The following is a 17,812-nucleotide window of genomic DNA, read 5'->3' on the forward strand; positions in this document are numbered from 1 at the left end:
TGTCCAGTGACACCATAAAATCCCCCCCTTCCAGGCTTGAGATGACCACTCTTAGCGATTCCATCTTGAACTTGAACCTTTTCAAGTATAGGTTCAGAGATTTTAAATTCAATATGGGTCTGACCGAACCGTCCGGTTTCGGAACTACAAACATGGTCGAATAATAACCCCTTCCCTGTTGAAGGAGGGGAACCTTGACCACCACCTGCTGAAGATACAATGTTTGTATTGCATTTAACACTATCTCCCTCTCTAGCGGGGAAGCTGGTAGGGCCGATTTGAAATACCGGCGAGGAGGCACCTCTTCGAATTCCAGCTTGTAACCCTGAGACACAATTTCTATTGCCCAGGGATCCACCTGGGAGTGAACCCACATGTGGCTGAAATTCCGAAGGACGCACCTCGGACTTTCTTGTTTCTTTGTGAACGAAAGGACTGCATTTGATAATGCGGTGCTCTCTTAGGCTGTGAGGGAACATAAGGCAAAAAATTTGACTTTCCAGCTGTAGCTGTGGAGACCAGGTCCGAGAGACCTTCTCCGAACAATTCCTCACCCCTGTAAGGTAAAACCTCCATATGCCTTTTTGAGTCGGCATCACCTGTCCATTGCCGAGTCAACAGGACCCTTCTGGCAGAAATCGACATAGCGTTTATTCTAGAACCCAGTAGACTAATGTCTCTTTGAGCATCTCTCATATATAGGACAGCGTCTTTAATATGCCCCAGGGTCAATAAAACAGTATCCTTATCTAGGGTATCAATCTCCTCTGATAAGGTATCTGTCCATGCCGCTACCGCACTACAGACCCAGGCCGACGCGATTGCTGGCCTGAGTAAGGTACCTGAATGTGTATAAATGGACTTCAGGGTACCCTCCTGTTTGCGATCAGCAGCATCTTTGAGGCTTTGTCCACCCTAGGGGAGGATTCCCATCGTAACCTATCCGTTGGCGGGAAAGGATACGCCAAAAGAATCCGTTTGGAAATCTGCAGTTTTTTATCTGGAGATTCCCAAGCTTTTTCACATAACTCATTCAGTTCGTGTGAGGGGGGAAAAGTTACCTCAGGTTTCTTACCCTTATACATATACACCCTCGTGTCAGGGACAGGGGTTTCCTCTGTGATGTGCAAAACATCCTTTATCGCTATAATCATATATCGAAGGGATTTAGCCAATTTTGGCTGTAACTTTGCATCATCGTAATCGACACTGGAGTCAGAATCCATGTCGGTATCTGTGTCAACAATTTGGGATAGTGGGCGCTTATGAGACCCTGACAGTCCCTGCGACATAGGATCAGGCACGGGTTGAGACCCTGACTGTCCAAATGCATCAGCTTTGTCTAATCTTTTATGCAAGGAATTAACATTATCATTTAAAACCTTCCACATATCCATCCAATCAAGTGTCGGCACCGTCGGCGGAGACACCACATTCATTTGCTCCCGCTCCTCTCCCACATAGCCTTCCTCATCAGACATGTCTACACAAGCGTACCGACACACCACACACACACAGGGAATGTCCTTTCTGATGACAGTTTCCCCCACGAGGCCCTTTGGAGAGACAGAGAGAGAGTATGCTAGCACACACCCCAGCGCTATATATCCCAGGAATAACACAGTAATTTAATGTTAACCCAGTAGCTGCTGTTTATAATAAGAATTTACTTACCGATAATTCTATTTCTCATAGTCCGTAGTGGATGCTGGGACTCCGTCAGGACCATGGGGAATAGCGGGCTCCGCAGGAGACAGGGCACATCTAAATAAAGCTTTTAGGATCACATGGTGCGTACTGGCTCCTCCCCCTATGACCCTCCTCCAAGCCTCAGTTAGGTACTGTGCCCGGACGAGCGTACACAATAAGGAAGGATCTTGAATCCCGGGTAAGACTCATACCAGCCACACCAATCACACCGTACAACTTGTGATCTGAACCCAGTTAACAGTATGATAACAAACACGAAGTAGCCTCTGAAAAGATGGCTCACAACAATAGTAATAACCCGATTTTTGTAACAATAACTATGTACAAACATTGCAGACAATCCGCACTTGGGATGGGCGCCCAGCATCCACTACGGACTATGAGAAATAGAATTATCGGTAAGTAAATTCTTATTTTCTCTAACGTCCTAGTGGATGCTGGGACTCCGTCAGGACCATGGGGATTATACCAAAGCTCCCAAACGGGCGGGAGAGTGCGGATGACTCTGCAGCACCGAATGAGAGAACTCCAGGTCCTCCTTAGCCAGAGTATCAAATTTGTAAAATTTTACAAACGTGTTCTCCCCTGACCACGTAGCTGCTCGGCAGAGTTGTAATGCCGAGACCCCTCGGGCAGCCGCCCAAGATGAGCCCACTTTCCTTGTGGAGTGGGCCTTTACAGATTTAGGCTGTGGCAGGCCTGCCACAGAATGTGCAAGTTGGATTGTGCTACAGATCCAACGTGCAATCGTCTGTTTAGACGCAGGAGCACCCATCTTGTTGGGTGCATACAATATAAACAATGAGTCAGATTTTCTGACTTCAGCTGTCCTTGAAATATATATTTTTAATGCTCTGACAACGTCCAGTAACTTGGAGTCCTCCAAGTCGCTAGTAGCCGCAGGCACCACAATAGGCTGGTTCAAGTGAAAAGCCGAAACCACCTTAGGGAGAAAATGAGGACGTGTCCGCAGTTCTGCCCTGTCCGTATGGAAAATCAGATATGGGCTTTTGTACGATAAAGCCGCCAACTCTGAAACTCTCCTGGCTGAAGCCAGGGCCAATAGCATGGTTACCTTCCATGTAAGGTATTTTAAATCTACCGATTTTAGAGGCTCAAACCAATGAGATTTGAGAAAATTCAAAACTACGTTCAAATCCCACGGTGCCACTGGAGGCACAATTGGGGGTTGTATATGTAGTACACCTTTGACAAAAGTTTGTACTTCAGGCACTGACGCCAATTCCTTCTGGAAGAAGATTGATAAGGCCGAAATTTGAACTTTAATGGACCCCAATTTTAGGCCCATAGACAATCCTGCTTGCAGGAAATGTAAGAATCGACCCAATTGAAATTCTTCCGTTGGGGCCTTCTTGGCCTCACACCACGCAACATATTTTCGCCAAATGCGGTGATAGTGTTGTACAGTCACTTCCTTTCTAGCCTTAATCAAGGTAGGAATAAGTTCCTTTGGAATGCCCTTTTCTTTTAGAATCCGGCGTTCAACCGCCATGCCGTCAAATGCAGACGCGGTAAGTCTTGGAACATACAAGGTCCCTGCTGAAGCAGATCCCTTCTTAGAGGTAGAGGCCACGGATCCTCCGTGAGCATCTCTTGAAGTTCCGGATACCAAGTTCTTCTTGGCCAGTCCGGAGCCACTAGTATTGTTCTTACTCCCCTTTTCCGTATAATTCTCAGTACCTTTGGTATGAGAGGCAGAGGAGGGAACACATACACTGACTGGTACACCCACGGTGTTACCAGAGCGTCCACAGCTATTGCCTGAGGGTCTCTTGACCTGGCGCAATATCTGTCCAATTTTTTGTTGAGGCGAGACGCCATCATGTCCACCTTTGGTTTTTCCTAACGGTTCACAATCATGTGGAAGACTTCTGGATGAAGTCCCCACTCTCCCGGGTGAAGGTCGTGTCTGCTGAGGAAGTCTGCTTCCCAGTTGTCCACTCCCGGGATGAACACTGCTGACAGTGCTATGACATGATTTTCCGCCCAGCGCAGAATCCTTGCAGCTTCTGTCATTGCTCTTCTGCTTCTCGTGCCGCCTTGTCGGTTTACGTGGGCGACTGCCGTGATGTTGTCCGACTGGATCAACACCGGCTGACCCTGAAGCAGCGGTTTTGCCAGGCTTAGAGCATTGTAGATCGCTCTTAGCTCCAGTATATTTATGTGAAGGGACGTCTCCAGGTTTGACCACACGCCCTGGAAGTTTCTTCCCTGTGTGACTGCTCCCCAGCCACGTAGGCTGGCATCCGTAGTCACCAGGACCCAGTCCTGTATGCCGAATCTGCGGCCCTCTAACAGATGGGCACTCTGCAACCACCACAGGAGAGACAACCTTGTTCTTGGTGACAGTGTTATCCGCTGATGCATGTGCAGATGCGATCCGGACCATTTGTTCAGCAGATCCCACTGAAATGTTCGTGCATGGAATCTGCCGAATGGAATTGCTTCGTAAGAAGCCACCATCTTTCCCAGGACTCTTGTGCATTGATGTACTGACACAGTTCCTGGTTTTAGGAGGTTCCTGACAAGTTCGGATAACTCCCTTGCTTTCTCCTCCGGGAGAAACACCTTTTTCTGAACCGTGTCCAGAATCATTCCCAGGAACAGCAGACGTGTTGTCGGGGTCAATTGAGATTTTGGAAGATTCAGAATCCACCCGTGTTGCTGAAGCACTACCTGGGTTAGTGCTACACCGACTTCCAGCTGTTCTCTGGACTTTGCCCTTATCAGGAGATCGTCCAAGTAAGGGATAATTAATACGCCTTTTCTTCGTAGAAGAACCATCATTTCGGTCATTACCTTGGTAAAGACCCGAGGGGCCGTGGACAAACCAAACGGCAGCGTTTGAAACTGATAATGACAGTCTTGTATCACGAACCTGAGATACCCTTGGTGTGAGGGGTAAATTGGGACATGCAGATAAGCATCTTTTATGTCCAGGGACACCATGAAGTCCCCTTCTTCCAGATTCGCTATCACTGCTCTGAGTGACTCCATCTTGAACTTGAATTTCTGTATGTACAGGTTCAAGGATTTCAGGTTTAGAATAGGTCTTACCGAACCGTCCGGCTTCGGTACCACAAATAGTGTGGAATAATACCCCTTTCCCTGTTGTAGGAGGGGTACCTTGACTATCACCTGCTGAGAATACAGCTTGTGAATGGCTTCCAATACCGTCGTCCTTTCTGAGGGAGACGTTGGTAAAGCAGACTTTAGGAACCGGCGAGGGGGAGACCTTTCGAACTCCAACATGTAACCCTGAGATACTATCTGCAGGATCCACGGGTCCACCTGTGAGCGAGCCCACTGATTGTTGAAAATCTTGAGTCGACCCCCCACCGCTCCTGAGTCCGCTTGTAAAGCCCCAGCGTCATGCTGATGGCTTTGTAGAACCCGGGGCGGGCTTCTGGTCCTGGGCAGGGGCTGCTTGCTGCCCTCTCTTACCCTTTCCTCTGCCTTGCGGCAGATAAGACTGTCCTTTTGCTCGCTTGTTTTTATAGGAGCGAAAGGACTGCGGCTGAAAAGACGGTGTCTTTTTCTGTTGGGAGGGGGTCTGAGGTAAAAAAGTGGATTTGCCGGCAGTTGCCGTGGCCACCAGGTCCGAAAGACCGACCCCAAATAATTCCTCTCCTTTATATGGCAATACTTCCATATGCCTTTTGGAATCCGCATCACCTGACCACTGTCGCGTCCATAAACTTCTTCTGGCAGATATGGACATCGCACTTACTCTTGATGCTAGAGTACAAATATCCCTTTGAGCATCTCGCATATAAAGAAACGCATCCTTTAATTGCTCTAGAGTCAATAAAATACTGTCCCTATCCAGGGTATCAATATTTTCAGTCAGGGAATCCAACCACACTACCCCAGCACTGCACATCCAGGCTGAGGCTATTGCCGGTCGCAGTATAACACCAGTATGAGTGTATATACTTTTTAGGGTAGTTTCCAGCCTCCTATCCGCTGGATCCTTGAGGGCGGCCGTATCAGGAGACGGCAACGCCACTTGCTTTGATAAACGTGTGAGCGCCTTATCCACCCTAGGGGGTGTTTCCCAGCGCGCCCTTACCTCTGGTGGGAAAGGGTATAATGCCAATAACTTCTTGGAAATTAGCAGTTTTCTATCTGGGTTAACCCACGCTTCATCACACACGTCATTCAATTCCTCTGATTCTGGAAAAGCTACAGGTAGTTTTTTTACCCCCCACATAATACCCCTTTTTGAGGTACCAGCAGTATCAGAGATCTGCAAAGCCTCCTTCATTGCCGTGATCATATAACGTGTGGCCCTATTGGAAAATACGTATGTTTCTTCACCGTCGACACTAGATTCATCTGTGTCGGTACCCGTGTCGACTGACTGAGGTAAGGGACGTTTTACAGCCCCTGACGGTGTCTGAGACGCCTGAGCCGGTACTAACTGGTTTTCCGGCCGTCTCATTTCGTCAACTGACTTTTGTAATGTGCTAACATTATCACGTAATTCCATAACTAAAGCCATCCATTCCGGTGTCGACTCCCTAGGGGGTGACATCACCATTACCGGCAATTGCTCTGCCTCCACACCAACATCGTCCTCATACATGTCGACACACACGTACCGACACACAGCAGCCACACAGGGAATGCTCTAATCGAAGACAGGACCCTCTTAGCCCTTTGGGGAGACAGAGGGAGAGTTTGCCAGCACACACCAAAAGCGCTATAAATGTATATAAACAACCCTAAAAGGTGTTGTTTTTGTTATAAGCGCTTTTAATATATATAAATATCGCCAATTTATGCCCCCCTTCTCTTTGTTACCCTGTTTCTGTAGTGCAGTGCAGGGGAGAGTCCTGGGAGCCTTCCTCACCAGCGGAGCTGAGCAGGAAAATGGCGCTGAGTGCTGAGGAGAATAAGCTCCGCCCCCTTTTCGGCTGGCTTTTCTCCCGGGTTTTAAGAAAACTGGCCTGGGTTAAATACATACATATAGCCTTAATGGCTATATGTGATGTATTTTTCGCCACTAAAGGTATTTAATATTGCTGCCCAGGGCGCCCCCAGCAGCGCCCTGCACCCTCCGTGACTGAACAGTGAGAAGTGTAGCAACAATGGCGCACAGCTGCAGTGCTGTGCGCTACCTTCATGAAGACTGAGGAGTCTTCTGCCGCCTGCTTCCGGACCTCCGATCTTCAGCATCTGTAAGGGGGGTCGGCGGCGCGGCTCCGGGACGAACCCCAGGATGACCTGTGTTCCGACTCCCTCTGGAGCTAAGTGTCCAGTAGCCTAAGACTCCAATCCATCCTGCACGCAGGTGAGTTGGAAATCTCTCCCCTAAGTCCCTCGATGCAGTGAGCCTGTTGCCAGCAGGACTCACTGAGATTTAAACCTAAAAAAACTTTGTCTAAGCAGCTCTTTAGGAGAGCCACCTAGATTGCACCCTTCTCGGACGGGCACAAAAACCTAACTGAGGCTTGGAGGAGGGTCATAGGGGGAGGAGCCAGTACGCACCATGTGATCCTAAAAGCTTTATTTAGATGTGCCCTGTCTCCTGCGGAGCCCGCTATTCCCCATGGTCCTGACGGAGTCCCAGCATCCACTAGGACGTTAGAGAAATCTTTTTTGCGCCTAATTATGTGCCCCCCCTCTCTTTTCAACCCTCTTCTACCGTGTATCAGCAGGGGAGAGCCTGGGGAGCTTCCTCTCAGCGGTGCTGTGGAGAAAAAATGGCGCTGGTGAGTGCTGAGGGAGAAGCCCCGCCCCCTCGGCGGCGGGCTTCTGTCCCGCTTAAATTGTAATTTTTTTGGCGGGGCCTCATACATATATACAGTGCCCAGCTGTATATATGTGGTCTTTTGCCAATATGAGTTCCCAAATGCTGCCCAGGGCGCCCCCCCCCCTTGCGCCCTGCACCCTTACAGTGACCGGAGTATGTGAGGTGTGTGGAGCAATGGCGCACAGCTGCAGTGCTGTGCGTTACCTCCAGTGAAGATCACGAAGTCTTCTGCCGCCTGCAAAGTCTTCTTTGCTTCTCATACTCACCCGGCTTCTGTCTTCCGGCTCTGCGAGGGGGACGGCGGTGCGGCTCTGCGACGGACGGCGAGGGTGAGATCCTGCGTACCGATCCCTCTGGAGCTAATGGTGTCCAGTAGCCTAAGAAGCAGGACCTAGCTTCAGAGAGTAGGGATGCTCCTCTCCCCTCAGTCCCACGATGCAGGGAGTCTGTTGCCAGCAGAGCTCCCTGAAAATAAAAAAACCTAACAAAATACTTTCTATCAGCAAACTCAGGAGAGCTCACTGAAAAGCACCCAGCTCCTCTGAGCACAGTATCAAACGGAGGTCTGGAGGAGGGGCATAGAGGGAGGAGCCAGTGCACACCAGGAACTAAATTCTTTCTTAAAGTGCCCATGTCTCCTGCGGAGCCCGTCTATCCCCATGGTCCTTACGGAGTCCCCAGCATCCTCTAGGACGTTAGAGAAATAACGATAAACCTTCTCCAGGGGTATATAGCAGTGTGACAGGACGCTTCCTCGCCCTCACTGCCTGCGCCTTGCGTTCACAGAACGGGTTTGCGTCACGCGGGACCTGACCAATTAGTGGTTTCCCGCTTACCGTCATTAACCGCCTGTTACTGACTCTACCAGTCTACTCCACCTGCATTATCATATAAACTTTGTAGTCCGTTCCAGATGTATTAGAGTCACAGGGTAATAAAGTCTGCCCACATATATGGTAATGAGAGGACAGCACAGACTACTCTATATAATAACAACAACAGAACGTCACATGCCGATCACCGTATATAATAGTAACAATAATGGGCCAGATGTAATGAAGTCCGAGTTTGCCGGAGGTGCAGGTTTCTGGATGAGCTCAGACGTTTTTTTTTAAAGCGGCAGTCATGTACAAGGCATGGATTTGCCATGTGCATTATCGCCGCTTTAAAATAGACGTCCTAGATTGGCTAACTCGGGCACCATTACATTCCAACCCAATGTAAGAACCTAGCAATCTGGTGGCCCATTATGCAATAGGTAGCATCTATCCTTGTGTATCAATGCCTATTTCCCTATAGATTGTAAGCTTGCGAGCAGGGCCTTCCTACCTCTATGTATGTCTGTTTTTGCCCAGTTTCGTTCTATTACTGTTGTTCTAAGTGTAAAGTGCAACGGAATATGCTGCGCTATATAAGAAACTGTTCATAAATAATAAATAAATGTGTTATTTCCACTCACATATAACTGCACTGCCTCATCTCCTATAAATACTAGTAATAACACTTACACTAGGCACCTACTTGGGGCTCCAAATCCCCCATCATATAACATTGTAGTCTATTCTCAAATATAAAATAATAATACCACATATCAGTGTGTGCCGGGAGCTGTTATTCCCCTCATATATCACTGTACGGTCCCCTCTCCCCTATATAATAATACCACATATCAGTGTGTGCCGGGAGCTGTGTTATTCCCCCTCATATATCACTGTACGGTCTCCTCTCCCCTATATAATAATACCACATATCAGTGTGTGCCGGGAGCTGTGTTATTCCCCCTCATATATCACTGTACGGTCTCCTCTCCCCTATATAATAATACCACATATCAGTGTGTGCCGGGAGCTGTGTTATTCCCCTCATATATCACTGTACGGTCTCCTCTCCCCTATATAATAATACCACATATCAGTATGTGCCGGGGGCTGTGTTATTCCCCTCATATATTACTGTACGGTCCCCTCTCCCCTATATAATAATACCACATATCAGTGTGTGCCGGGAGCGGTGTTATTCCCCCTCATATATCACTGTACGGTCCCCTCTCCCCTATATAATAATACCACATATCAGTGTATGCAGGGAGCTGTGTTATTCCCCTCATATATCACTGTATGGTCCCCTCTCCCCTATATAATAATAATAATACCAAATAATAAGAATTTACTCACCGGTAATTCTATTTCTCGAAGTCCGTAGTGGATGCTGGGAACTCCGTAAGGACCATGGGGAATAGACGGGCTCCGCAGGAGACTGGGCACTCTAAAAGAAAGATTAGGTACTATCTGGTGTGCACTGGCTCCTCCCTCTATGCCCCTCCTCCAGACCTCAGTTAGGGAAACTGTGCCCGGAAGAGCTGACACAACAAGGAAAGGATTTGGAATCCCGGGTAAGACTCATACCAGCCACACCAATCACACCGTACAACTCGTGATACTATACCCAGTTAACAGTATGAATAATAACTGAGCCTCACGAACAGATGGCTCATAACAATAACCCTTTAGTTAGGGAATAACTATATACAAGTATTGCAGACAATCCGCACTTGGGATGGGCGCCCAGCATCCACTACAGACTACGAGAAATAGAATTACCGGTGAGTAAATTCTTATTTTCTCTGACGTCCTAGTGGATGCTGGGTACTCCGTAAGGACCATGGGGATTATACCAAAGCTCCCAAACGGGCGGGAGAGTGCGGATGACTCTGCAGCACCGAATGAGAGAACTCCAGGTCCTCCTCAGCCAGGGTATCAAATTTGTAGAATTTTGCAAACGTGTTTGATCCCGACCAGGTAGCAGCTCGGCAAAGTTATAAAGCCGAGACCCCTCGGGCAGCCGCCCAAGAAGAGCCCCCTTCCTCGTGGAATGGGCTTTTACTGATTTAGGATGCGGCAGTCCAGCCGCAGAATGTGCAAGTTGAATCGTGGAGCAGATCCAGCGAGCAATAGTCTGCTTAGAAGCAGGAGCACCCAGCTTGTTGGGTGCATGCAGGATAAACAGCGAGTCAGTTTTTCTGACTCTAGCCGTTCTTGGAAACATAGATTTTCAGGGCCCCGACTACGTCCAGCAACTTGGAGGCCTCCAAGTCCCGAGTAGCCGCAGGCACCACAATAGGGTGGTTCAAATGAAACGCTGATACCACCTTAGGGAGGAATTGGGGACGCGTCCTCAATTCTGCTCTGTCCATATGGAAGATCAGATAGGGGCTTTTACAGGACAAAGCCGCCAATTCTGACACCCGCCTAGCCAAAGCCAAGGCCAAAAGCATGACCACTTTCCACGTGAGATATTTTAATTCCACGGTCTGAAGTGGCTCAAACCAATGTGATTTTAGGAAATCCAACACAACGTTGAGATCCCAAGGTGCCACTGGGGGCACAAAAGGGGGCTGAATATGCAGCACTCCCTTAACAAACGTCTGAACTTCAGGCAGTGAAGCCAGTTCTTTTTGAAAGAAAATAGACAGAGCCGAAATCTGGACTTTAATGGAACCCAATTTTAGGCCCATAGTCACTCCTGACTGTAGGAAGTGCAGAAATCGACCCAGCTGAAATTCTTCTGTGGGGGCCTTCATAGCCTCACACCAAGCAACATATTTTCGCCATATGCGGTGATAATGCTTTGCTGTCACATCTTTCCTAGCCTTTATCAGCGTAGGAATGACTTCAACCGGAATGCCCTTTTCCATCAGGATCCGGAGATCAACCGCCATGCCGTCAAATGCAGCCGCGGTAAGTCTTGGAACAGACAGGGCCCCTGCTGTAGCAGGTCCTGTCTGAGAGGCAGAGGCCAAGGGTCCTCTGAGATCATTTCTTGCAGTTCCGGGTACCAAGTCCTTCTTGGCCAATCCGGAACGATGAGTATAGTTCTTACTCCTCTCTTTCTTATTATCCTCAGCACCTTTTGGTATGAGAGGAAGAGGAGGGAACACATAAACCGACTGGTACACCCACGGTGTCACTAGAGCGTCCACAGCTATCGCCTGAGGGTCTTTTGACCTGGCGCAATATCTTTTTAGCTTTTTGTTTAGGCGGGACGCCATCATGTCCACCTGTGGCTGTTCCCAACGATTTACAATCAGTTGGAAAACTTCTGGATGAAGTTCCCACTCTCCCGGGTGGAGGTCGTGCCTGCTGAGGAAGCCTGCTTCCCAGTTGTCCACTCCCGGAATGAACACTGCTGACAGTGCTATCACGTGATTTTCTGCCCATCGGAGAATCCTTGTGGCTTCTGCCATCGCCATCCTGCTTCTTGTGCCGCCCTGTCGGTTTACATGGGCGACCGCCGTGATGTTGTCTGACTGAATCAGCACCGGCTGGTTTTGAAGCAGGGGTCTTGCCTGACCTAGGGCATTGTAAATGGCCCTTAGTTCCAGAATATTTATGTGTAGGGAAACCTCCTGACTCGACCATTGTCCTTGGAAGTTTCTTCCCTGAGTGACTGCCCCCCAACCTCGGAGGCTTGCATCCGTGGTCACCAGGACCCAGTCCTGTATGCCGAATCTGTGGCCCTCGAGAAGATGAGCACTCTGCAGCCACCACAGCAGAGACACCCTGGCCCTCGGGGACAGGGTGATCAGCCGATGCATCTGAAGATGCGATCCGGACCACTTGTCTAACAGATCCCACTGAAAGATCCTTGCATGGAACCTGCCGAATGGAATTGCCTCGTAAGAAGCTACCATCTTTCCCAGGACTCGCGTGCAGTGATGCACCGACACCTGTTTTGGTTTCAGGAGGTCTCGGACCAGAGATGACCACTCCTTGGCCTTCTCCTCCTGGAGAAACACCTTCTTCTGTTCTGTGTCCAGAATCATACCCAGTAACAGCAGACGCGTCGTAGGAACCAGCTGCGACTTTGGAATATTGAGAATCCAGCCGTGCTGTTGAAGCACTTCCTGAGATAGTGCTACTCCGACCAACAACTGCTCCCTGGACCTCGCCTTTATAAGGAGATCGTCCAAGTATGGGATAATTATAACTCCCTTCTTTCGAAGGAGTATCATCATTTCGGCCATTACCTTGGTAAATACCGTCGGTGCCGTGGACGGACCAAACGGCAACGTCTGGAATTGGTAATGGCAGTCTTGTACCACAAAACGGAGGTACACATGGTGAGGTGGGTAAATGGGGACATGCAGGTACGCATCCTTGATGTCCAGTGATACCATGTAATCCCCCTCTTCCAGGCTTGCAATAACCGCCCTGAGCGATTCAATTTTGAACTTGAACCTTCTTATATAAGTGTTCAAGGATTTTAAATTTAGAATGGGTCTCACCGAACCGTCTGGTTTCGGTACCACAAATATTGTGGAATAGTAACCCCGTCCCTGTTGAAGGAGGGGAACTTTTATTATCACCTGCTGGAGGAACAGCTTGTGAATTGCCGCCAGCACTACCTCCCTGTCCGGGGGAGTAGCTGGCAAGGCTGATTTGAGGTAACGGCGAGGGGGAGACGTCTCGAATTCCAGCTTGTATCCCTGAGATACCACTTGTAGAACCCAGGGATCCACCTGTGAGCGAACCCACCGGTCGCTGAAGTTCCGGAGACGGGCCCCCACCGTACCTGGCTCCACCAGTGGAGCCCCAGCGTCATGCGGTGGATTTAGTGGAAGCAGGGGAGGATTTCTGTTCCTGGGAACTGGCTGTATGGTGCAGCTTTTTCCCTCTACCCCTGCCTCTGGGCAGAAAGGACGCGCCTTTAACCCGCTTGCCTTTCTGGGGCCTAAAGGACTGTACCTGATAATACGGTGCTTTCATTGGCTGTGAGGGAACCTGGGATAAAAATGTCGACTTCCCAGCTGTCGCTGTGGAAACGAGGTCCGAGAGACCATCCCCAAACAATTCCTCACCCTTGTAAGGCAAAACCTCCATGTGCCTTTTAGAATCCGCATCACCTGTCCACTGCCGAGTCCATAATACTCTCCTGGCAGAAATGGACATTTGCATTTATTCTAGATGCCAGCCGGCAAATATCCCTGTGCATCTCTCATGTATAAGACTACGTCTTTAATATGCTCTATGGTTAGCAATATAGTGTCCCTGTCAAGGGAATCAATATTATCAGACAGGGAATCAGACCACGCTGCTGCAGCCCTGCACATCCATGCTGAAGCAATAGCAGGTCTCAGTATAGTACCTGAGTGTGTATATACAGACTTCAGGATAGCCTCCTGCTTTCTATCAGCAGGCTCCTTCAAGGCGGCCGTATCCTGAGACGGCAGTGCCACCTTTTTTGACAAGCGTGTGAGCGCCTTATCCACCCTTGGGGATGTCTCCCAACGTGACCTGTCCTCTGGCGGGAAAGGGTACGCCATCAGTAACTTTTTAGAAATTACCAGTTTCTTATCGGGGGAACCCCACGCTTCTTCACACACTTCATTCAACTCATCTGATGGGGGGAAAAACACTGGCTGCTTTTTCTCCCCAAACGTAATACCCTTTTTAGTGGTACCTGGGTTAATGTCAGAAATGTGTAACATATTTTCCATTGCCGTAATCATGCAACGGATGCCCCTTGTGGATTGTGTATATGTCTCATTCTCGTCGACACTGGAGTCAGACTCCGTGTCGACATCTGTATCTGCCATCTGAGCTAGCGGGCGTTTGTGAGCCCCTGATGGTCTTTGAGACGCCTGGGCAGGCACGGACTGAGAAGCCGGCTGTCCCACGGCTGTTACGTCATCCATCCTTTATGTAAGGAGTTGACACTGTCGGTTAATACCGTCCACATATCCATCCACTCTGGTGTCGACCCCGCAGGGGGTGACATCACATTTATCGGCACCTGCTCCGCCTTCACATAAGCCTCCTCATCAAACATGTCGACACAGCCGTACCGACACACCGCACACACACAGGGAATGCTCTGACTGAGGACAGGACCCCACAAAGTCCTTTGGGGAGACAGAGAGAGAGTATGCCAGCACACACCACAGCGCTATATAATTAGGGATTTACACTATTACATAAAGTGATTTTTCCCTATAGCTGCTTAACATGTATAGTTTGCGCCTAAATTTAGTGCCCCCCTCTCTTTTTAACCCTTTGAGCCTGGAAACTGCAGGGGAGAGCCTGGGGAGCTGGCTTCCAGCGGAACTGTGAAGAGAAAATGGCGCCAGTGTGCTAAGGGAGATAGCCCCGCCCCCTTCTCGGCGTGCTTATCCCGCTCTTTTATTAATATTATGGCAGGGGATTTTTACACATATATAGTTTATTAGACTATATTATGTGTTTTTTGCCATGTTAAGGCACTCTAATTGCAGCCCAGGGCGCCCCCCAGCGCCCTGCACCCATCAGTGACCGGAGTATGTGGTGTGCATGGGGAGCAATGGCGCACAGCTGCAGTGCTGTGCGCTACCTTAATGAAGACCGGAGTCTTCAGCCGCCGATTTTCTCCTCGGAATCTTCCGTCTTCTGGCTCTGCAAGGGGGAAGACGGCGCGGCTCCGGGACCGGACGACCGAGGCTGGGCCTGTGTTCGATCCCTCTGGAGCTAATGGTGTCCAGTAGCCTAGAAGTCCAAGCTAGCTGCAAGCAGGTAGGTTCGCTTCTCTCCCCTAAGTCCCTCGTAGCAGTGAGTCTGTTGCCAGCAGATCTCACTGAAAATAAAAAACCTAATAAATACTTTCTTTACTAGAAGCTCGGGAGAGCCCCTAGTGTGCAACCAGCTCGAGCCGGGCACAGATTCTAACTGAGGTCTGGAGGAGGGGCATAGAGGGAGGAGCCAGTGCACCCCAGATAGTACCTAATCTTTCTTTTAGAGTGCCCAGTCTCCTGCGGAGCCAGTCTATTCCCCATGGTCCTTACGGAGTTCCCAGCATCCACTAGGACGTCAGAGAAATCAGTGTGTGCCGGGGGCTGTGTTATTCCCCCTCATATATCACTGTACGGTCCCCTCTCCCCTATATAATAATACCATATATCAGTGTGTGCCGGGAGCTGTGTTATTCCCCCTCATATATCACTGTACGGTCCCCTCTCCCCTATATAATAATACCATATATCAGTGTGTGCCGGGAGCTGTGTTATTCCCCCTCATATATCACTGTACGGTCCCCTCTCCCCTATAAAATAATACCACATATCAGTGTGTGCCGGGGGCTGTGTTATTCCCCTCATATATCACTGTACGGTCCCCTCTCCCCTATATAATAATACCACATATCAGTGTGTGCCGGGGGCTGTGTTATTCCCCTCATATATCACTGTACGGTCCCCTCTCCCCTATATAATAATACCACATATCAGTGTGTGCCGGGAGCTGTGTTATTCCCCTCATATATCACTGTACGGTCCCCTCTCCCCTATATAATAATAATACCACATATCAGTGTGTGCAGGGAGCTGTGTTATTCCCCTCATATATCACTGTACGGTCCCCTCTCCCCTATATAATAATAATACCACATATCAGTGTGTGCAGGGAGCTGTGTTATTCCCCTCATATAGCACTGTACGATCCCCTCTCCCCTATATAATAATACCACATATCAGTGTGTGCCGGGGGCTGTTATTCCCCTCATATATCACTGTACGGTCCCCTCTCCCCTATATAATAATACCACATATCAGTGTGTGCCGGGGGCTGTTATTCCCCTCATATATCACTGTACGGTCCCCTCTCCCCTATATAATAATACCACATATCAGTGTGTGCCGGTAGCTGTGTTATTCTCCCTCATATATCACTGTACGGTCCCCTCTCCCCTATATAATAATACCACATATCAGTGTGTGCCGGGGGCTGTTATTCCCCTCATATATCACTGTACGGTCCCCTCTCCCCTATATAATAATACCACATATCAGTGTGTGCCGGGGGCTGTTATTCCCCTCATATATCACTGTACGGTCCCCTCTCCCCTATATAATAATACCACATATCAGTGTGTGCCGGTAGCTGTGTTATTCTCCCTCATATATCACTGTACGGTCCCCTCTCCCCTATATAATAATAATACCACATATCAGTGTGTGCAGGGAGCTGTGTTATTCCCCTCATATAGCACTGTACGATCCCCTCTCCCCTATATAATAATACCACATATCAGTGTGTGCCGGGAGCTGTGTTATTCCCCCTCATATATCACTGTACGGTCCCCTCTCCCCTATATAATAATACCACATATCAGTGTGTGCCGGGAGCTGTGTTATTCCCCTCATATATCACTGTACGGTCCCCTCTCCCCTATATAATAATACCACATATCAGTGTGTGCCGGGGGCTGTTATTCCCCTCATATATCACTGTACGGTCCCCTCTCCCCTATATAATAATACCACATATCAGTGTGTGCCGGTAGCTGTGTTATTCTCCCTCATATATCACTGTACGGTCCCCTCTCCCCTATATAATAATACCACATATCAGTGTGTGCCGGGGGCTGTTATTCCCCTCATATATCACTGTACGGTCCCCTCTCCCCTATATAATAATACCACATATCAGTGTGTGCCGGGGGCTGTTATTCCCCTCATATATCACTGTACGGTCCCCTCTCCCCTATATAATAATACCACATATCAGTGTGTGCCGGGAGCTGTGTTATTCTCCCTCATATATCACTGTACGGTCCCCTCTCCCCTATATAATAATACCACATATCAGTGTGTGCAGGGAGCTGTGTTATTCCCCTCATATATCACTGTACGGTCCCCTCTCCCCTATATAATAATACCACATATCATACTTGCATACTTACCTACCTGACCCCCTCCATGAGGGAGAAAATGCTCTGTTCCTGGACTTTCCTGGTAATGTATGATTGCCATCACCTGTGGTGAAACACCTTTCTTATCAATTAACTAGCTCACCACAGGTGATGTCAATCATACATTACCAGGAAAGTCCAGGAACAGAGCATTTTCTCCCTCGTGGAGAGGGTCAGGTAGACAAGTATGTATCATATAGAGTAAATTACCTCTTGAAGTAATGAGGATCTCCAAAATGGCGGCTGAGGACTCCCTAACTCCACCCCCTCTGTCGCGTCACTCTCACAGGATATGACAGCCTATCATGTATTAGAGACGACAGGACAATGGCCACCGCGCATATGAGGACCCTGATGATAGATGTAGTTGATTACTCTAGTGATTCCCTGTGTGATGCAGCTGCCGCTCTCTATATGACGTCAGGAGTATTATCTGCCGCCTGATTGGCTTTTCGGTGCGTCAATCACAGCACTGACTAGTGAAAGTGGGTTGGAGGAGGTGCCATACAGCCTGGGCACACGATTGGCTGATGGGGTGAGCGGGAGGGGACAGCTGCGGGGTGGGCGTGTCAGTAGGATGTAGCGCAATAGGGACAGTAACCATGG

The 17,812-nt window shown here is 49.0% G+C and overlaps 1 protein-coding gene across 2 annotated transcripts in view; it reads right to left on the reverse strand.

Annotated features, from left to right (window-relative positions):
• Nucleotides 1-17,582, reverse strand: part of LOC135054666 (oocyte zinc finger protein XlCOF7.1-like) — a 40,222-nt gene extending 22,640 nt beyond the window's left edge. For both annotated transcript variants that reach the window (XM_063957910.1, XM_063957907.1), the window contains exon 1: nucleotides 17,417-17,582. The gene's annotated coding sequence lies outside the window, so the exon portion shown is untranslated. The remainder of the gene's footprint in view (nucleotides 1-17,416) is intronic.
• Nucleotides 17,583-17,812: the final 230 nt, after the last annotated feature.

Source organism: Pseudophryne corroboree, chromosome 3 (assembly GCF_028390025.1).
Source record: "Pseudophryne corroboree isolate aPseCor3 chromosome 3, aPseCor3.hap2, whole genome shotgun sequence".
In the NCBI taxonomy this organism is placed as follows: domain Eukaryota; kingdom Metazoa; phylum Chordata; class Amphibia; order Anura; family Myobatrachidae; genus Pseudophryne; species Pseudophryne corroboree.